Here is a 6,065-nt window from a genome sequence, read left to right as displayed (position 1 = left end):
ACAATTGGCAAATTGTCAGAAATAAACAAAGCTCATGAGACCTAACAGGTTTATTGCTTTCACTTGGAGAACTTGAGGACTGCAGGTGCTGGAAAGTCTGAGTCAAAAAGTGTGGTGCTGGAAAAGCACAGCAGGTCAGGCAGCATCTAAGGAGCAGCAGAATTGACGTTTCGGGCATAAGTTTTGTTTTCACTTGTTCACCTTCTTAACACATCTTTAAGTATTGTCCTTTCCACTAAACCAAGCTAAATGCCAGTTGTATCCCATTCATATTGGCCAACCCAATACTCATATCCATTTCTCCCACAATTCAATTAACAATTTGGACAAGATGAAAAATACTTTGACTATCCTTCTTCATTATTACATGCGCATCTCCTTCACTTCTTTCCCTGAAGAGAACATTTTCTCTCAGTAATTTTTATCAGGTTTCCCAAAATAATCCTGAAAAGGATTGCTAATCTGATATCTGATCCTCCTCCAGTCATTGGGAGCTTTTCACTTAAGTCCTTTGTAGGTGTGGCAGTTATGGGTAGGATTTTAATTCAGCACCATTGAGCTGGTTTCGAGTCAGGAGGAGCCTTGACTGGAAACAATACTTTAGGCCAGTGCAATATGTCAACCCCATTGTCTACATCTGAGTCACTTCTATCAGTCATCCATATATTGGTCAGCAATAGAGGGAGTGCTTCAAAAACCATTAATGCAGTTTGACACACACTACTAATTCCATGAATTTTTAGAAACAATCAGAATTAACTATCCCATGAAACTTCAAAGACATTGCATCCTCCTGTTTCTTTCTAAGAGCAATTTGATTGGAGGAAGACAATTTGCACTTGATAGTCCTCATCACTGCTTTTGGGGAAAATCAATGCCAATATACTTGAGCTATAATAAAGAACCCATGGATGCTGGAAATCTGAAACGAAAAGAAAAATTACTGGAGAAACTCAGCAGGTCTGGCAGCACATGTGGAAAGAAAGCAGAGTCAATGTTTCAGGTCCAGTGACCCTTCTTCAGGACATATACGAGGGCTGATGTTAGTATAGGCTGATGTTAATGTTAAGAACTTGGACATGGTCAGTCAGCTTCTTGGGGTTGGTCAGACTGCTCTCCTCATAAGAGATGAGGAACTGAATGTTGGGCAGACCACTACCCTGTTGTTTTTCCCTTTAAGTGAGAGACAGGGAGGTATTAAGTGAGATGAAAATGAGTGGAATAGCTCTTCCGTTCAGTGCAGGTGGAGAGGTATCCGGAACAAGTGACAAGGCAGTACAGAGGGCATGCAGAGGTCCTGGTGCCCAGGGTTGGGCTGGGTGACAGTGAGCGAGGAAAGATGTTCAGGCAATAGTCAGAGTGGTTGAGTACAAGCCTTGGTGGGGGGTTCGGGACAGGAGCAGATACAGAGTGAGTGTGAGGTATTGGAGAGAAGAGTGTGGCACCTTCCAGATGGCTGAGATTGCTATAATCCAGGTGGCACCTCAGACAAAGCTGCTATGTCCCAGTGTTGTGGCCTCCACGGCTGGTGGGGGATGGGGGGGAGAGGACATTCCGTGAACCCATCCAGCTGTGCCTCCAGTTCTCTGCCCACAGAAACAGTGCACTGATTGCTCCCTAGCTACCATGTCTTGGGTAAATGTCAGGAACAGTGCAGACTGACAGGACTTGTTAGTGTGCACCGTGGCTATTAAAGATGGCGCAGTCACATGGAACGGCAATGAATTCTGAGATATCTGCTGAGTACTGAGTTGTTCTGGGAATGCCACATGGTAAGTTGGTGCCTGAATAGACAAGAGGAGCTGAATAGGGGAGAACCAGATAGCTAATGCAGTGAGCTTGGTCAGAAACTGCAAGGCCTCCTGGTGCGAATTCCATTAAAAATACTCGCCACAATTTGAACTTAGCCAAAAATCATAATATACAGCCCCCCTATTCATGCCCATTACAAACCTCAGTCATTTTGATCTCCTTGATTTAACTCTTGTCTATCTTTGTTTAACGGCCATCACTGAAACATCTGTTCATGCTATTGAGGTCATCGGCTACCAACAAGAAGTCTTCTATCTCCATCTTTTACAATCATTAGGGGTTTGGTTAGCTCAGTTAGCTGGATGTCTGGTTTGCAATGCAGTGTGATGCCAACAGTGTGGGTTCAGTTCCCACACTGGCTGAGGTTACAGTGAAGATCTGGCCTTCTCAATGTCTCTCCTCACCTGAGACATGGTGACCCTCAGGTTAAACCATCACTAGTCATCACACTGTCTCTAATGACAAAATAGCACTATAATCTGGTGCGACTATTGCAACTTAATCTTTACACAATCTTTTGGAGTTCACAGCCCCATTCTGTCACAAGCTAAGCCCAGCTCACTAGTCACCCCAGTTCATTGATTTCATATTGTTCATCCCGATTTGTAATTCCCTCTCAAATATCATTTATATACCTCTACAACCTCCTCCATCTCCTGCCCTCCATTCATCAGTGCTGGTTTACTACCAATTAGCTCCCATGTTGTCCCATTATGGGGGGGGGAGGCAGAGCAGAGCTGTCAACCACTATTTTTCCATGACTGAGGACCTATTTCTCTAAATCCCTACACTGTCTCTATCTCCTGGCTTTATGAAACCAAATGCAACATCAGCTATCCTTGATTACCTCTCACAATTATTTCCAAATTTTCTCTATGCACAGGTCCTCATTTCAAAGTGACTATGTGATGTTTCAGACATCGTGCACATTACTATTCTTGACGCCGATTTCGTCCTGGAACTCAGATAAATTTTGACTGAATCTAGCTGCTTTAATTCTATACTCCCAGGAGCCATATAATTGTTCAACACACGCTTTACATTCTGACACTCTCTATTGTCGTAACGCGCAGATGGAGCCATTTGGCCAACTGAATAGCTACTAGATCTCTATGAAGAAAACTAATCAGTTCTATTCCCCTGCTCCATTCCATAGCTCTGCATGTTTATTTCCCTCAGGTCCTTCTTTCCGCAAATTTCTGCTTGAAATCATTGGTTGTGCTTCCAACGCCCTTGTGGGCAGTGAGGTCCGGGTCATTACCACTTGCTGTTAAACTTTCCTGCTCATGTACCCCTTTGCTCAAAATTAGAAATCAGTGTCCCCTATGCTGTACTCCTGATAGTCAGTTGAAAAAGAAACACAAACAAATCTTAATATGGAAATGATTTATTCACAGAGTGAAAGATATATTCACAGAGGTACATAGCTCCTGACTCCACTCTACTCACATATTAGCTGTATATATTCAAGTAACCATCCAAACAATGCCCTCATCTGAATGTATAATTGATACAATTATTGCCCTCCTTTACAGACTTTGGAGAGAAAGTATTTAATTGGAATCATGGTGTTTTACTGGTGATGGTTAATAAATTTGAAAAATATATCACCAGTAAAGTGTAGGAGTACTTCTGGAAATTAAAAATACAGCTGAAACCTCAACAATCCATACATCACCATTATTTAATCAGGACTGCTCAGTATTGTGCTCTGTGCTTCCTGTTCCACAGCATTAGAAATATTTCCAATATCAAATTTATTGGTGGTGATACCATCTTCAAGTATAACAGTGATCAGGATGGTTGGCAACTCATTGAGTGATGTTCTCTGTTGTCCACTGCGCAGTCCTTGCTCTGTTAAGCATGAATTGAAGATATTATGGGGGTTGAAATGTTTTAAGTTATTAACACAAAAGGGGATCCCAAACAAGAGCTAATATTGCACTTTGAAACTTTTCTGCTGGTTTCAACTGGTCATGGTATAAAACATGTTGCTGATTTGCTAAGAGACCATCGTGTGTTACTGGCAAAGACCAGTTCCACCAAAAATGAGCACATAAACAAGAATAGAGCAAGAGATTGACTGTGGTAGGCGATTCGCTAGTCTGAGGTACAGAAAGACATTTCTGTGGCCAGCAGCGAAAAATCAGAATGGTGTGTTGCTTCCCTGGTGCCAGGATCAAGGATGTTCCATAGAGGGGCAGAATGTTCTCAAGGGGAAGAGGGACCAGCAGGATGTCATTGTCCACATTGGAACCAACGACTTAGGAAGGGAAAAGGTTGAGATTCTGAAGGGAGATTACAGAGAGTTAGGCAGGAATTTAAAAAGGAGTCCTTGAGAGTAGTAATATCTGGATTATTCTCGGTTCTACGAGCTAGTGAGGGCAGAGATAGGAGAATAGAGCAGATGAATGCATGGCTGAGGAGCTGGTGTATGAGAGAAGGATTCACAATTTTGGATCATTGGAATTGGCCGAGGGACTCAGGGAGATAGTGAGGAAAGCAATCAGTCTGAGACCGGTACAGTTGAGCACAGAAGCGAGTCAAACAGTCAGGGCAGGCAGCGACAAAGCAGAGAACAAGGTAGGACTGATAAATTAAATTGCATTTGTTTTAATGCAAGAGGCCTTGCAGGTGAACTCAGGGCATGGTTAGGAACATGGGACTGGGATATCATAGCAATTACAGAAACATGGCTCAGGGATGGACAGGACTGGCAACTTAATGTTCCAGGATACAAATGCTACAGGAAGTTTACAAAGGGAGGCAAGAGAGGAGGGGGAGTGGCATTTTTGATAAGGGATAGGATTGCAGCTGTACTGAAGGAGGATATACCCAGAAATACATACAGGAAAGTTATTTGGGTGAAACTGAGAAATAAGAATGGGATGATCACCTTGTTGGGATTGGATTATAGACCCCCTAATAGTCAGAGGGAAATTGAGAAAAATATTTGTAAGGAGATCTCAGTTATCTGTAAGAATAATAGGGTGGTTATGGTAGGAGATTTTAACTTTCCAAACATAGACTCACACTGCCATAGTGTTAAGGATTTAGATGGGGAGGAATTTGTTAAGTGTGTACAAGAAAATTTTCTGATTCAGTACGTGGATGTACCTACTGGAGAAGGTGCAAAACTTGACCTACTCTTGGGAAATAAAGCAGGGTAGGTGACTGAGGTGTCAGTGGGCAAGCACTTTGGGGCCAGCAACCATAATTCTATTAGTGTTAAAATAGTGATGGAAAAGGATAGACCAGATCTAAATGTTGAAGTTCTAAATTGGAGAAAGGCCAATTTTGATGGCATTAGACAAAAACTTTCAAAAGCTAATTGGGGGCAAATGTTTGCAGGTAAAGGGACGGCTGTAAAATGGGAAGCCTTTAGAAATCAGATAACGAGAATCCAGAGACAGCATATTCCTGTCAGGGTGAAAGGGAAGGCTGGTAGGTATAGGGAATGCTGAATGACTAAAGAAATTGAGGATTTTAGTTAAGAAAAAGAAGGAAGCATATGTCAGATATGGACAGGATAGATCGAATTAATCCTTAGAATATAAAGGCAGTAGGAGTATACTTAAGAGGAAAATCAGGAGGGCAAAAAGGGGACATGAAATAGCTTTGGCAAATAGAGTTAAGGAGAATCTAAAGGGTTTTTACAAATACATTAAGGACAAAAGGGTAACTAGGGAGAGATTAGGGCCCCTCAAAGATCAGCAAGGCGGCCTTTGTGTGGAGCCGCAGGAGATGGAGGAGATACTAAATGAGTATTTTGCATCAGTATTTACTGTGGAAAAGGACATGGGAGATATAGAATGTAAGGAAATAGATGGTGACATCTTGGAAAATGTCCATATTACAGAGGAGGAAGTACTGGATGTCTTGAAACGTATAAAGGTGGATAAATCCCCAGGACCTGATCAGGTGTACCCTAGAATTCTGTGGGAAGCTAGGGATGTGATTGCTGGGCCTCTTACTGAAATATTTGTATCATCAATAGTCACAGGTGAGATGCTGGAAGACTGGAGGTTGGCAAACGTGGTGCCACTGTTTCAGAAAGGTGATAGGGACAAGCCAGGGAACTATAGACCAGTGAGCCTGACATCGGTGGTGGGCAAGTTGTTGGAGGGAATCCTGAGGGACAGGATGTACATGTATTTGGAAAGGCAAGGACTGATTAGAGATAGTCAACATGGCTTTGTGTGTGGGAAATCATATCTCACAAACTTGATTGAGCTTTTTGAAGAAGTAACAAA

This window comes from Chiloscyllium plagiosum, chromosome 13 (assembly GCF_004010195.1).
Source record: "Chiloscyllium plagiosum isolate BGI_BamShark_2017 chromosome 13, ASM401019v2, whole genome shotgun sequence".
Classification (NCBI taxonomy): domain Eukaryota; kingdom Metazoa; phylum Chordata; class Chondrichthyes; order Orectolobiformes; family Hemiscylliidae; genus Chiloscyllium; species Chiloscyllium plagiosum.
Note: the sequence above shows the minus strand (reverse complement) of the source record.